The sequence below is a fragment of the Pseudophryne corroboree genome, chromosome 11 (genome assembly GCF_028390025.1).
Source record: "Pseudophryne corroboree isolate aPseCor3 chromosome 11, aPseCor3.hap2, whole genome shotgun sequence".
Lineage (NCBI taxonomy): Eukaryota > Metazoa > Chordata > Amphibia > Anura > Myobatrachidae > Pseudophryne > Pseudophryne corroboree.
In genome coordinates this window covers 207,801,321-207,816,526 of record NC_086454.1, presented here as the reverse complement: position 1 = coordinate 207,816,526, position 15,206 = coordinate 207,801,321, and the positions used below count along the sequence as shown (strand labels likewise).

Below are 15,206 nucleotides of genomic sequence, written 5' to 3'. Positions count from 1 at the left end.
CTCAGAATGGACTAAAACCCACAACCACTGGCTTAGGAGTACAGTGCCTTATCCATTATGCCAGTGGTGCTTACTGATGTCCTTATTTAAGACTGATAGGTTTTTAATAGTCAATTATTTATTTTTGAAAAAAAGTGAAGCTGTTTACTGTGTTCATTGCATTACCAAGTCCAGCATAAAATGTGCTGGTACTATGCAGAGCTGTCAGTATGGATTATCATGCTATATTGCAGAAAATCAATTTGATGCAACTGCTTTACCAACAGTATGTTTATCTTTTCCATTGCTGTTTTGTTGGCTGACTGAAGGAAGATATGCAGTGCATTTGAACCAAAGCAGATGTGTGCTGACAACTTAAATGCACAATCATGTTTGTGTTTTTTCTTTCTTTCTTCCATCCTCTGTAATATCATATTAAATATTAAGGTAGCAGTTTATAATCAATGATTATTGACATAAGAAAAAGAATAAAAACAGTAAACAAAGCTGCTCCAGGTGAGGTTTGAACTCACAACCTCGGCATTGCTCAACGGATACTGTCTCATAAGTATCTCGCGCTGACCAATTGCGCCACTGGAGCACTTAGCAGCATCAGTTGGTTATGCTAGATGTGGATTTTATTCAATACAATCAGTACAGTCATAAGAATTGAAAAAGAAATTCATTTTTGGTGATGAATGATGAGCAACAAAGGAACATGCATGCCAGATGGCACTTGAATAAGCTGTCCACGGTGATAGAAAAGGTTTAAAATAAACCAACAACAATGTTATCATAATAAATGTCATATTTAGCTTCTGTGGTCATTTTTTACAAGCTAAACACTGCAAGACTGTTTTACAGTTGAAGCATGGATAAAATATCAACTCTAGTGATGAGACACTTGTTGTAATGACTTCCACCCCAGATGGGACTTGGACCCACAACCCGTGGCTTAGGAGGACAGTGACTTATCCATTATGCTTGTGGTGCTTACCGATGTTCTTATTTAAGACTGTTAGGTTTTTAATAGTCAATTATTTATTTTTGAGGAAAAAGTGAAGCTGTTTACTGTGTTCTTTGCGTTACCAATTCCAGCTGGAAATGTGCTGGTACTATCCAGAGCTGTCAGTATGGATTATCATGCTATATTGCAGAAAATCAATTTGATGCAACTGCTTTACCAACAGTATGTTAATCTTTTCCATTGCTGTTTTGTTGGCTGACTGAAGGAAGATATGCAGTGCATTTGAACCAAAGCAGATGTGTGCTGACAACTTAAATGCACAATCATGTTTGTGTTTTTTCTTTCTTTCTTCCATCCTTTGTAATATCACATTAAATATTAAGGTAGCAGTTTATAATCAATGATTATTGACATAAGAAAAAGAATAAAAACAGTAAACAAAGCTGCTCAAGGTGAGGTTTGAACTCACAACCTCTGCATTGCTCAACGTATACTGTCTTATAAGTACCGTGCGCTGACCAATTGCGCCACTGGAGCACTTAGCAGCAGTAGTTGGTTATGCTAGATGTGGATTTTATTCAATACAATCAGTACAGTCGTAAGAATTGAAAAAGAAAATCATTTTTGGTGATGAATGATGAGCAACAAACGAACGTGCATGCCAGATGGCACTTGAATAAGCTGTCCACGGTGATAGAAAAGGTTTAAAATAAACCAACAACAATGTCATCATAATAAATGCCATATTTAGCTTCTGTGGTCATTTTTTACCAGCAAAACACTGCAAGACTGTTTTACAGTTGAAGCAAGGATAAAATATCAACTCTAGTGATGAGACACTTGCTGTAATGACTTCCACCCCAGATGGGACTTGGACCCACAACCCCTGGCTTAGGAGGACAGTGACTTATCCATTATGCCAGTGGTGCTTACTGATGTTCTTATTTAAGACTGTTAGGTTTTTAATAGTCAATTATTTATTTTTGAGGAAAAAGTGAAGCTGTTTACTGTGTTCTTTGCGTTACCAATTCCAGCAGGAAATGTGCTGGTACTATCCAGAGCTGTCAGTATGGATTATCATGCTATATTGCAGAAAATCAATTTGATGCAACTGCTTTACCAACAGTATGTTAATCTTTTCCATTGCTGTTTTGTTGGCTGACTGAAGGAAGATATGCAGTGCATTTGAACCAAAGCAGATGTGTGCTGACAACTTAAATGCACAATCATGTTTGTGTTTTTTCTTTCTTTCTTCCATCCTCTGTAATATCATATTAAATATTAAGGTAGCAGTTTATAATCAATGATTATTGACATAAGAAAAAGAATAAAAACAGTAAACAAAGCTGATCCGGGTGAGGTTTGAACTCACAACCTCGGCATTGCTCAACAGATACTGTCTTATAAGTACCACGCGCTGACCAATTGCGCCACTGGAGCACTTAGCAGCATCAGTTGGTTATGCTAGATGTGGATTTTATTCAATACAATCAGTACAGTCATAAGAATTGAAAAAGAAATTCATTTTTGGTGATGAATGATGAGCAACAAAGGAACATGCATGCCAGATGGCACTTGAATAAGCTGTCCACGGTGATAGAAAAGGTTTAAAATAAACCAACAACAATGTTATCATAATAAATGTCATATTTAGCTTCTGTGGTCATTTTTTACAAGCTAAACACTGCAAGACTGTTTTACAGTTGAAGCAAGGATAAAATATCAACTCTAGTGATGAGACACTTGTTGTAATGACTTCCACCCCAGATGGGACTTGGACCCACAACCCGTGGATTAGGAGGACAGTGACTTATCCATTATGCCAGTGGTGCTTACCGATGTTCTTATTTAAGACTGTTAGGTTTTTAATAGTCAATTATTTATTTTTGAGGAAAAAGTGAAGCTGTTTACTGTGTTCTTTGCGTTACCAATTCCAGCAGGAAATGTGCTGGTACTATCCAGAGCTGTCAGTATGGATTATCATGCTATATTGCAGAAAATCAATTTGATGCAACTGCTTTACCAACAGTATGTTAATCTTTTCCATTGCTGTTTTGTTGGCTGACTGAAGGAAGATATGCAGTGCATTTGAACCAAAGCAGATGTGTGCTGACAACTTAAATGCACAATCATGTTTGTGTTTTTTCTTTCTTTCTTCCATCCTCTTTAATATCATATTAAATATTAAAGTAGCTGTTTATAATCAATGATTATTGACATAAGAAAAAGAATAAAAACAGTAAACAAAGCTGCTCCAGGTGAGGTTTGAACTCACAACCTCGGCATTGTTCAACGGATACTGTCTTATAAGTACCACGCGCTGACCAATTGCGCCACTGGAGCACTTAGCAGCATAAGTTGGTTATGCTAGATGTGGATTTTATTCAATACAATCAGTACAGTCATAAGAATTGAAAAAGAAATTCATTTTTGGTGATGAATGATGAGCAACAAAGGAACCTGCATGCCAGATGGCACTTGAATAAGCTGTCCACGGTGAAAGAAAAGGTTTAAAATAAACCAACAACAATGTTATCATAATAAATGTCATATTTAGCTTCTGTGGTCATTTTTTACAAGCTAAACACTGCAAGACTGTTTTACAGTTGAAGCAAGGATAAAATATCAACTCTAGTGATGAGACACTTGCTGTAATGACTTCCACCCCAGATGGGACTTGGACCCACAACCCCTGGCTTAGGAGGACAGTGACTTATCCATTATGCCAGTGGTGCTTACCGATGTTCTTATTTAAGACTGTTAGGTTTTTAATAGTCAATTATTTATTTTTGAGGAAAAAGTGAAGCTGTTTACTGTGTTCTTTGCGTTACCAATTCCAGCAGGAAATGTGCTGGTACTATCCAGAGCTGTCAGTATGGATTATCATGCTATATTGCAGAAAATCAATTTGATGCAACTGCTTTACCAACAGTATGTTAATCTTTTCCATTGCTGTTTTGTTGGCTGACTGAAGGAAGATATGCAGTGCATTTGAACCAAAGCAGATGTGTGCTGACAACTTAAATGCACAATCATGTTTGTGTTTTTTCTTTCTTTCTTCCATCCTTTGTAATATCATATTAAATATTAAGGTAGCAGTTTATAATCAATGATTATTGACATAAGTAAAGGAAAAAAACAGTATACAAAGCTGATCCAGGAGAAGCTTGAACTCAAAACCTCGGCATTGCTCAACAGATACTGTCTTACAAGCACCGCGCACTGACCAATTGCACCAATGGAACACTTTGCAGCATTAATTGGTTATGCTAGATATGGATTTTATTCAATACAATCAGTACAGTCATAAGAATTGAAAAAGAAAATCATTTTTGGTGATGAATGATGAGCAACAAAGGAACATGCATGCCAGATGGCACTTGAATAAGCTGTCCACTGTGATAGAAAAGGTTTAAAATAAATCAACAACAATGACATCTTAATAAATGTCATATTTAGCTTCTGTGGTAATTTTTTACAAGCTAAACACTGCAAGACTGTTTTACAGTTGAAGAAAGGATAAAATATCAACTCTAGTGATGAGACACTTGCTGTAATGACTTCCACCCCAGATGGGACTTGGACCCACAACCCCTGGCTTAGGAGGACAGTGACTTATCCATTATGCCAGTGGTGCTTACCGATGTTCTTATTTAAGACTGTTAGGTTTTTAATAGTCAATTATTTATTTTTGAGGAAAAAGTGAAGCTGTTTACTGTGTTCTTTGCGTTACCAATTCCAGCAGGAAATGTGCTGGTACTATCCAGAGCTGTCAGTATGGATTATCATGCTATATTGCAGAAAATCAATTTGATGCAACTGCTTTACCAACAGTATGTTAATCTTTTCCATTGCTGTTTTGTTGGCTGACTGAAGGAAGATATGCAGTGCATTTGAACCAAAGCAGATGTGTGCTGACAACTTAAATGCACAATCATGTTTGTGTTTTTTCTTTCTTTCTTCCATCCTCTGTAATATCATATTAAATATTAAGGTAGCAGTTTATAATCAATGATTATTGACATAAGAAAAAGAATAAAAACAGTAAACAAAGCTGCTCCAGGTGAGGTTTGAACTCACAACCTCGGCATTGCTCAACGGATACTGTCTTATAAGTACCGCGCGCTGACCAATTGCGCCACTGGAGCACTTAGCAGCATCAGTTGGTTATGCTAGATGTGGATTTTATTCAATACAATCAGTACAGTCATAAGAATTGAAAAAGAAAATCATTTTTGGTGATGAATGATGAGCAACAAACGAACATGCATGCCAGATGGACCTTGAATAAGCTGTCCACGGTGATAGAAAAGGTTTAAAATAAACCAACAACAATGTTATCATAATAAATGTCATATTTAGCTTCTGTGGTCATTTTTTACAAGCTAAACACTGCAAGACTGTTTTACAGTTGAAGCAAGGATAAAATATTAACTCTAGTGATGAGACACTTGTTGTAATGACTTCCACCCCAGATGGGACTTGGACCCACAACCCGTGGCTTAGGAGGACAGTGACTTATCCATTATGCCAGTGGTGCGTACCGATGATCTTATTTAAGACTGTTAGGTTTTTAATAGTTAATTATTTATTTTTTAGGAAAAAGTGAAGCTGTTTACTGTGTTCTTTGCATTACCAATTCCAGCAGGAAATGTGCTGGTACTATCCAGAGCTGTCAGTATGGATTATCATGCTATATTGCAGAAAATCAATTTGATGCAACTGCTTTACCAACAGTATGTTAATATTTTCCATTGCTGTTTTGTTGGCTGACTGAAGGAAGATATGCAGTGCATTTGAACCAAAGCAGATGTGTGCTGACAACTTAAATGCACAATCATGTTTGTGTTTTTTCTTTCTTTCTTCCATCCTCTGTAATATCATATTAAATATTAAGGTAGCAGTTTATAATCAATGATTATTGACATAAGAAAAAGAATAAAAACAGTAAACAAAGCTGCTCCAGGTGAGGTTTGAACTCACAACCTCGGCATTGCTTAACAGATACTGTCTTATAAGTACCGCGCGCTGACCAATTGCGCCACTGGAGCACTTAGCAGCATCAGTTGGTTATGCTAGATGTGGATTTTATTCAATACAATCAATACAGTCATAAGAATTGAAAAAGAAAATCATTTTTGGTGATGAATGATGAGCAACAAACGAACATGCATGCCAGATGGCACTTGAATAAGCTGTCCACGGTGATAGAACATTTTTAAAATAAATCAACAACAATGTTATCATAATAAATGTCATATTTAGCTTCTGTGGTCATTTTTTACAAGCTAAACACTGCAAGACTGTTTTACAGTTGAAGCAAGGATAAACTATCAACTCTAGTGATCAGACACTTGTTGTAATGACTTCCACCCCAGCTGGGACTTGGACCCACAACCCCTAGCTTAGGAGGACAGTGACTTATCCATTATGCCAGTGGTGCTTACTGATGTTCTTATTTAAGACTGTTAGGTTTTTAATAGTCAATTATTTATTTTTGAGGAAAAAGTGAAGCTGTTTACTGTGTTCTTTGCGTTACCAAGTCCAGCAGGAAATGTGCTGGTACTATCCAGAGCTGTCAGTATGGATTATCATGCTATATTGCAGAAAATCAATTTGGTGCAACTGCTTTACCAACAGTATGTTAATCTTTTCCATTGCTGTTTTGTTGGCTGACTGAAGGAAGATATGCAGTGCATTTGAACCAAAGCAGATGTGTGCTGACAACTTAAATGCACAATCATGTTTGTGTTTTTTCTTTCTTTCTTCCATCCTCTGTAATATCATATTAAATATTAAGGTAGCAGTTTATAATCAATGATTATTGACATAAGAAAAAGAATAAAAACAGTAAACAAAGCTGATCCAGGTGAGGTTTGAACTCACAACCTCGGCATTGCTCAACAGATACTGTCTTATAAGTACCACGCGCTGACCAATTGCGCCACTGGAGCACTTAGCAGCATCAGTTGGTTATGCTAGATGTGGATTTTATTCAATACAATCAGTACAGTCATAAGAATTGAAAAAGAAATTCATTTTTGGTGATGAATGATGAGCAACAAAGGAACATGCATGCCAGATGGCACTTGAATAAGCTGTCCACGGTGATAGAAAAGGTTTAAAATAAACCAACAACAATGTTATCATAATAAATGTCATATTTAGCTTCTGTGGTCATTTTTTACAAGCTAAACACTGCAAGACTGTTTTACAGTTGAAGCAAGGATAAAATATCAACTCTAGTGATGCGACACTTGCTGTAATGACTTCCAACTCAGAATGGACTAAAACCCACAACCACTGGCTTAGGAGTACAGTGCCTTATCCATTATGCCAGTGGTGCTTACTGATGTCCTTATTTAAGACTGATAGGTTTTTAATAGTCAATTATTTATTTTTGAAAAAAAGTGAAGCTGTTTACTGTGTTCATTGCATTACCAAGTCCAGCATGAAATGTGCTGGTACTATGCAGAGCTGTCAGTATGGATTATCATGCTATATTGCAGAAAATCAATTTGATGCAACTGCTTTACCAACAGTATGTTTATCTTTTCCATTGCTGTTTTGTTGGCTGACTGAAGGAAGATATGCAGTGCATTTGAACCAAAGCAGATGTGTGCTGACAACTTAAATGCACAATCATGTTTGTGTTTTTTCTTTCTTTCTTCCATCCTCTGTAATATCATATTAAATATTAAGGTAGCAGTTTATAATCAATGATTATTGACATAAGAAAAAGAATAAAAACAGTAAACAAAGCTGCTCCAGGTGAGGTTTGAACTCACAACCTCGGCATTGCTCAACGGATACTGTCTCATAAGTACCTCGCGCTGACCAATTGTGCCACTGGAGCACTTAGCAGCATCAGTTGGTTATGCTAGATGTGGATTTTATTCAATACAATCAATACAGTCATAAGAATTGAAAAAGAAAATCATTTTTGGTGATGAATGATGAGCAACAAATGAACATGCATGCCAGATGGCACTTGAATAAGCTGTCCACGGCGATAGAAAATTTTTAAAATAAATCAACAACAATGTTATCATAATAAATGTCATATTTAGCTTCTGTGGTCATTTTTTACAAGCTAAACACTGCAAGACTGTTTTACAGTTGAAGCAAGGATAAACTATCAACTCTAGTGATGAGACACTTGTTGTAATGACTTCCACCCCAGCTGGGACTTGGACCCACAACCCCTAGCTTAGGAGGACAGTGACTTATCCATTATGCCAGTGGTGCTTACTGATGTTCTTATTTAAGACTGTTAGGTTTTTAATAGTCAATTATTTATTTTTGAGGAAAAAGTGAAGCTGTTTACTGTGTTCTTTGCGTTACCAAGTCCAGCAGGAAATGTGCTGGTACTATCCAGAGCTGTCAGTATGGATTATCATGCTATATTGCAGAAAATCAATTTGGTGCAACTGCTTTACCAACAGTATGTTAATCTTTTCCATTGCTGTTTTGTTGGCTGACTGAAGGAAGATATGCAGTGCATTTGAACCAAAGCAGATGTGTGCTGACAACTTAAATGCACAATCATGTTTGTGTTTTTTTTTTCTTCCATCTTTTGTAATATCATATTAAATATTAAGGTAGCAGTTTATAATCAATGACTAATGACATAAGAAAAGGAAAAAAACAGTATACAAAGCTGATCCAGGAGAAGCTTGAACTCACAACCTCGACATTGCTCAACAGATACTATCTTACAAGTCCTGCGCACTGACCAATTGCACCAATGGAACACTTTGCAGCATTAATTGGTTATGCTAGATGTGGATTTTATTCAAAACAATCAGTACAGTCATAAGAATTGAAAAAGAAAATCATTTTTGGAGATGATTGATGAGCAACAAAGGAACATGCATGCCAGATGGCACTTGAATAAGCTGTCCACGGTGATAGAAAAGGTTTAAAATAAACCAACAACAATGTCATCATAATAAATGCCATATTTAGCTTCTGTGGTCATTTTTTACAAGCTAAACACTGCAAGACTGTTTTACAGTTGAAGCAAGGATAAAATATCAACTCTAGTGATGAGACACTTGCTGTAATGACTTCCACCCCAGATGGGACTTGGACCCACAACCCCTGGCTTAGGAGGACAGTGACTTATCCATTATGCCAGTGGTGCTTACTGATGTTCTTATTTAAGACTGTTAGGTTTTTAATAGTCAATTATTTATTTTTGAGGAAAAAGTGAAGCTGTTTACTGTGTTCTTTGCGTTACCAATTCCAGCAGGAAATGTGCTGGTACTATCCAGAGCTGTCAGTATGGATTATCATGCTATATTGCAGAAAATCAATTTGATGCAACTGCTTTACCAACAGTATGTTAATCTTTTCCATTGTTGTTTTGTTGGCTGACTGAAGGAAGATATGCAGTGCATTTGAACCAAAGCAGATGTGTGCTGACAACTTAAATGCACAATCATGTTTGTGTTTTTTCTTTCTTTCTTCCATCCTCTGTAATATCATATTAAATATTAAGGTAGCAGTTTATAATCAATGATTATTGACATAAGAAAAAGAATAAAAACAGTAAACAAAGCTGCTCCAGGTGAGGTTTGAACTCACAACCTCGGCATTGCTCAACGCATACTGTCTTATAAGTACTGCGCGCTGACCAATTGCGCCACTGGAGCACTTAGCATCATCACTTGGTTATGCTAGATGTGGATTTTATTCAATACAATCAGTACAGTCATAAGAATTGAAAAAGAAAATCATTTTTGGTGATGAATGATGAGCAACAAACGAACATGCATGCCAGATGGCACTTGAATAAGCTGTCCACGGTGATAGAAAAGGTTTAAAATAAACCAACAACAATGTTATCATAATAAATGTCATATTTAGCTTCTGTGGTCATTTTTTACAAGCTAAACACTGCAAGACTGTTTTACAGTTGAAGCAAGGATAAAATATCAACTCTAGTGATGATACACTTGCTGTAATGACTTCCAACTCAGAATGGACTAAAACCCACAACCACTGGCTTAGGAGTACAGTGCCTTATCCATTATGCCAGTGGTGCTTACTGATGTCCTTATTTAAGACTGATAGGTTTTTAATAGTCAATTATTTATTTTTGAAAAAAAGTGAAGCTGTTTACTGTGTTCATTGCATTACCAAGTCCAGCATGAAATGTGCTGGTACTATGCAGAGCTGTCAGTATGGATTATCATGCTATATTGCAGAAAATCAATTTGATGCAACTGCTTTACCAACAGTATGTTTATCTTTTCCATTGCTGTTTTGTTGGCTGACTGAAGGAAGATATGCAGTGCATTTGAACCAAAGCAGATGTGTGCTGACAACTTAAATGCACAATCATGTTTGTGTTTTTTCTTTCTTTCTTCCATCCTCTGTAATATCATATTAAATATTAAGGTAGCAGTTTATAATCAATGATTATTGACATAAGAAAAAGAATAAAAACAGTAAACAAAGCTGCTCCAGGTGAGGTTTGAACTCACAACCTCGGCATTGCTCAACGGATACTGTCTCATAAGTACCTCGCGCTGACCAATTGCGCCACTGGAGCACTTAGCAGCATCAGTTGGTTATGCTAGATGTGGATTTTATTCAATACAATCAGTACAGTCATAAGAATTGAAAAAGAAAATCATTTTTGGTGATGAATGATGAGCAACAAACGAACATGCATGCCAGATGGCACTTGAATAAGCTGTTCCCGGTGATAGAAAAGGTTTAAAATAAACCAACAACAATGTTATCATAATAAATGTCATATTTTAGCTTCTGTGGTCATTTTTTACAAGCTAAACACTGCAAGACTGTTTTACAGTTGAAGCATGGATAAAATATCAACTCTAGTGATGAGACACTTGTTGTAATGACTTCCACCCCAGATGGGACTTGGACCCACAACCCGTGGCTTAGGAGGACAGTGACTTATCCATTATGCTTGTGGTGCTTACCGATGTTCTTATTTAAGACTGTTAGGTTTTTAATAGTCAATTATTTATTTTTGAGGAAAAAGTGAAGCTGTTTACTGTGTTCTTTGCGTTACCAATTCCAGCTGGAAATGTGCTGGTACTATCCAGAGCTGTCAGTATGGATTATCATGCTATATTGCAGAAAATCAATTTGATGCAACTGCTTTACCAACAGTATGTTAATCTTTTCCATTGCTGTTTTGTTGGCTGACTGAAGGAAGATATGCAGTGCATTTGAACCAAAGCAGATGTGTGCTGACAACTTAAATGCACAATCATGTTTGTGTTTTTTCTTTCTTTCTTCCATCCTCTGTAATATCATATTAAATATTAAGGTAGCAGTTTATAATCAATGATTATTGACATAAGAAAAAGAATAAAAACAGTAAACAAAGCTGCTCCAGGTGAGGTTTGAACTCACAACCTCTGCATTGCTCAACGTATACTGTCTTATAAGTACCGTGCGCTGACCAATTGCGCCACTGGAGCACTTAGCAGCATTAGTTGGTTATGCTAGATGTTGATTTTATTCAATACAATCAGTACAGTCATAAGAATTGAAAAAGAAAATCATTTTTGGTGATGAATGATGAGCAACAAACGAACGTGCATGCCAGATGGCACTTGAATAAGCTGTCCACGGTGATAGAAAAGGTTTAAAATAAACCAACAACAATGTCATCATAATAAATGCCATATTTAGCTTCTGTGGTCATTTTTTTACCAGCAAAACACTGCAAGACTGTTTTACAGTTGAAGCAAGGATAAAATATCAACTCTAGTGATGAGACACTTGCTGTAATGACTTCCACCCCAGATGGGACTTGGACCCACAACCCCTGGCTTAGGAGGACAGTGACTTATCCATTATGCCAGTGGTGCTTACTGATGTTCTTATTTAAGACTGTTAGGTTTTTAATAGTCAATTATTTATTTTTGAGGAAAAAGTGAAGCTGTTTACTGTGTTCTTTGCGTTACCAATTCCAGCAGGAAATGTGCTGGTACTATGCAGAGCTGTCAGTATGGATTATCATGCTATATTGCAGAAAATCAATTTGATGCAACTGCTTTACCAACAGTATGTTAATCTTTTCCATTGCTGTTTTGTTGGCTGACTGAAGGAAGATATGCAGTGCATTTGAACCAAAGCAGATGTGTGCTGACAACTTAAATGCACAATCATGTTTGTGTTTTTTCTTTCTTTCTTCCATCCTCTGTAATATCATATTAAATATTAAGGTAGCAGTTTATAATCAATGATTATTGACATAAGAAAAAGGATAAAAACAGTAAACAAAGCTGATCCGGGTGAGGTTTGAACTCACAACCTCGGCATTGCTCAACAGATACTGTCTTATAAGTACCACGCGCTGACCAATTGCGCCTCTGGAGCACTTAGCAGCATCAGTTGGTTATGCTAGATGTGGATTTTATTCAATACAATCAGTACAGTCATAAGAATTGAAAAAGAAATTCATTTTTGGTGATGAATGATGAGCAACAAAGGAACATGCATGCCAGATGGCACTTGAATAAGCTGTCCACGGTGATAGAAAAGGTTTAAAATAAACCAACAACAATGTTATCATAATAAATGTCATATTTAGCTTCTGTGGTCATTTTTTACAAGCTAAACACTGCAAGACTGTTTTACAATTGAAGCAAGGATAAAATATCAACTCTAGTGATGAGACACTTGTTGTAATGACTTCCACCCCAGATGGGACTTGGACCCACAACCCGTGGATTAGGAGGACAGTGACTTATCCATTATGCCAGTGGTGCTTACCGATGTTCTTATTTAAGACTGTTAGGTTTTTAATAGTCAATTATTTATTTTTGAGGAAAAAGTGAAGCTGTTTACTGTGTTCTTTGCGTTACCAATTCCAGCAGGAAATGTGCTGGTACTATCCAGAGCTGTCAGTATGGATTATCATGCTATATTGCAGAAAATCAATTTGATGCAACTGCTTTACCAACAGTATGTTAATCTTTTCCATTGCTGTTTTGTTGGCTGACTGAAGGAAGATATGCAGTGCATTTGAACCAAAGCAGATGTGTGCTGACAACTTAAATGCACAATCATGTTTGTGTTTTTTCTTTCTTTCTTCCATCCTCTTTAATATCATATTAAATATTAAAGTAGCAGTTTATAATCAATGATTATTGACATAAGAAAAAGAATAAAAACAGTAAACAAAGCTGCTCCAGGTGAGGTTTGAACTCACAACCTCGGCATTGTTCAACGGATACTGTCTTATAAGTACCACGCGCTGACCAATTGCGCCACTGGAGCACTTAGCAGCATAAGTTGGTTATGCTAGATGTGGATTTTATTCAATACAATCAGTACAGTCATAAGAATTGAAAAAGAAATTCATTTTTGGTGATGAATGATGAGCAACAAAGGAACCTGCATGCCAGATGGCACTTGAATAAGCTGTCCACGGTGAAAGAAAAGGTTTAAAATAAACCAACAACAATGTTATCATAATAAATGTCATATTTAGCTTCTGTGGTCATTTTTTACAAGCTAAACACTGCAAGACTGTTTTACAGTTGAAGCAAGGATAAAATATCAACTCTAGTGATGAGACACTTGCTGTAATGACTTCCACCCCAGATGGGATTTGGACCCACAACCCCTGGCTTAGGAGGACAGTGACTTATCCATTATGCCAGTGGTGCTTACCGATGTTCTTATTTAAGACTGTTAGGTTTTTAATAGTCAATTATTTATTTTTGAGGAAAAAGTGAAGCTGTTTACTGTGTTCTTTGCATTACCAATTCCAGCAGGAAATGTGCTGGTACTATCCAGAGCTGTCAGTATGGATTATCATGCTATATTGCAGAAAATCAATTTGATGCAACTGCTTTACCAACAGTATGTTAATATTTTCCATTGCTGTTATGTTGGCTGACTGAAGGAAGATATGCAGTGCATTTGAACCAAAGCAGATGTGTGCTTACAACTTAAATGCACAATCATGTTTGTGTTTTTTCTTTCTTTCTTCCATCCTCTGTAATATCATATTAAATATTAAGGTAGCAGTTTATAATCAATGATTATTGACATAAGAAAAAGAATAAAAACAGTAAACAAAGCTGCTCCAGGTGAGGTTTGAGCTCACAACCTCGGCATTGCTCAATAGATACTGTCTTATAAGCACCGCGCGCTGACCAATTGCGCCACTGGAGCACTTAGCAGCATCAGTTGGTTATGCTAGATGTGTATTTTATTCAATACAATCAATACAGTCATAAGAATTGAAAAAGAAAATCATTTTTGGTGATGAATGATGAGCAACAAACAAACATGCATGCCAGATGGCACTTGAATAAGCTGTCCACGGTGATAGAAAAGGTTTAAAAAAAAACAACAACAATGTTATCATAATAAATGTCATTTTGTAGCTTCTGTGGTCATTTTTTACAAGCTAAACACTGCAAGACTGTTTTACAGTTGAAGCAAGGATAAAATATCAACTCTAGTGATGATACACTTGCTGTAATGACTTCCAACTCAGACGGGACTAAAACCCACAACCACTGGCTTAGGAGAACAGTGCCTTATCCATTATGAAAGTGGTGCTTACTGATGTCCTTATTTAAGACTGATAGGTTTTTAATAGTCAATTATTTATTTTTGAAAAAAAGTGAAGCTGTTTACTGTGTTCATTGCATTACCAAGTCCAGCATGAAATGTGCTGGTACTATGCAGAGCTGTCAGTATGGATTATCATGCTATATTGCAGAAAATCAATTTGATGCAACTGCTTTGCCAACAGTATGTTTATCTTTTCCATTGCTGTTTTGTTGGCTGACTGAAGGAAGATATGCAGTGCATTTGAACCAAAGCACATGTGTGCTGACAACTTAATTGCACATTCATGTTTGTGTTTTTTTTTCTTCCATCTTTTGTAATATCATATTAAATATTAAGGTAGCAGTTTATAATCAATGACTAATGACATAAGAAAAGGGAAAAAACAGTATACAAAGCTGATCCAGGAGAAGCTTGAACTCACAACCTCGACATTGCTCAACAGATACTGTCTTACAAGTACTGCGCACTGACCAATTGCACCAATGGAACACTTTGCAGCATAAATTGGTTATGCTAGATGTGGATTTTATTCAATACTATCAGTACAGTCATAAGAATTGAAAAAGAAAATCATTTTTGGTGATGAATGATGAGCAACAAAGGAACATGCATGCCTGATGACAGTTGAATAAGCTGTCCACGGTGATAGAAAAGGTTTAAAATAAACCAACAACAATGT

At 36.4% G+C, this 15,206-nt stretch overlaps 7 non-coding genes across 7 annotated transcripts; all 7 read right to left on the bottom strand.

Moving 5' to 3' along the window:
* Positions 1 to 3,196: 3,196 nt before the first annotated feature.
* Positions 3,197 to 3,289, bottom strand: TRNAI-UAU (transfer RNA isoleucine (anticodon UAU)). The gene is given in 2 exon segments: positions 3,197 to 3,232; positions 3,252 to 3,289. It is a non-coding gene; the product is annotated as a tRNA-Ile (tRNA).
* A 1,712-nt stretch (positions 3,290 to 5,001) lies between these two features.
* On the bottom strand, positions 5,002 to 5,094 carry TRNAI-UAU (transfer RNA isoleucine (anticodon UAU)). The gene is given in 2 exon segments: positions 5,002 to 5,037; positions 5,057 to 5,094. It is a non-coding gene; the product is annotated as a tRNA-Ile (tRNA).
* An 810-nt stretch (positions 5,095 to 5,904) lies between these two features.
* On the bottom strand, positions 5,905 to 5,997 carry TRNAI-UAU (transfer RNA isoleucine (anticodon UAU)). The gene is given in 2 exon segments: positions 5,905 to 5,940; positions 5,960 to 5,997. It is a non-coding gene; the product is annotated as a tRNA-Ile (tRNA).
* Positions 5,998 to 9,510: 3,513 nt separating this feature from the next.
* Positions 9,511 to 9,603, bottom strand: TRNAI-UAU (transfer RNA isoleucine (anticodon UAU)). Its single transcript is given in 2 exon segments — positions 9,511 to 9,546; positions 9,566 to 9,603. It is a non-coding gene; the product is annotated as a tRNA-Ile (tRNA).
* Positions 9,604 to 10,412: 809 nt separating this feature from the next.
* On the bottom strand, positions 10,413 to 10,505 carry TRNAI-UAU (transfer RNA isoleucine (anticodon UAU)). Its single transcript is given in 2 exon segments — positions 10,413 to 10,448; positions 10,468 to 10,505. It is a non-coding gene; the product is annotated as a tRNA-Ile (tRNA).
* An 811-nt stretch (positions 10,506 to 11,316) lies between these two features.
* Positions 11,317 to 11,409, bottom strand: TRNAI-UAU (transfer RNA isoleucine (anticodon UAU)). Its single transcript is given in 2 exon segments — positions 11,317 to 11,352; positions 11,372 to 11,409. It is a non-coding gene; the product is annotated as a tRNA-Ile (tRNA).
* Positions 11,410 to 13,123: 1,714 nt separating this feature from the next.
* Positions 13,124 to 13,216, bottom strand: TRNAI-UAU (transfer RNA isoleucine (anticodon UAU)). Its single transcript is given in 2 exon segments — positions 13,124 to 13,159; positions 13,179 to 13,216. It is a non-coding gene; the product is annotated as a tRNA-Ile (tRNA).
* Positions 13,217 to 15,206: the final 1,990 nt, after the last annotated feature.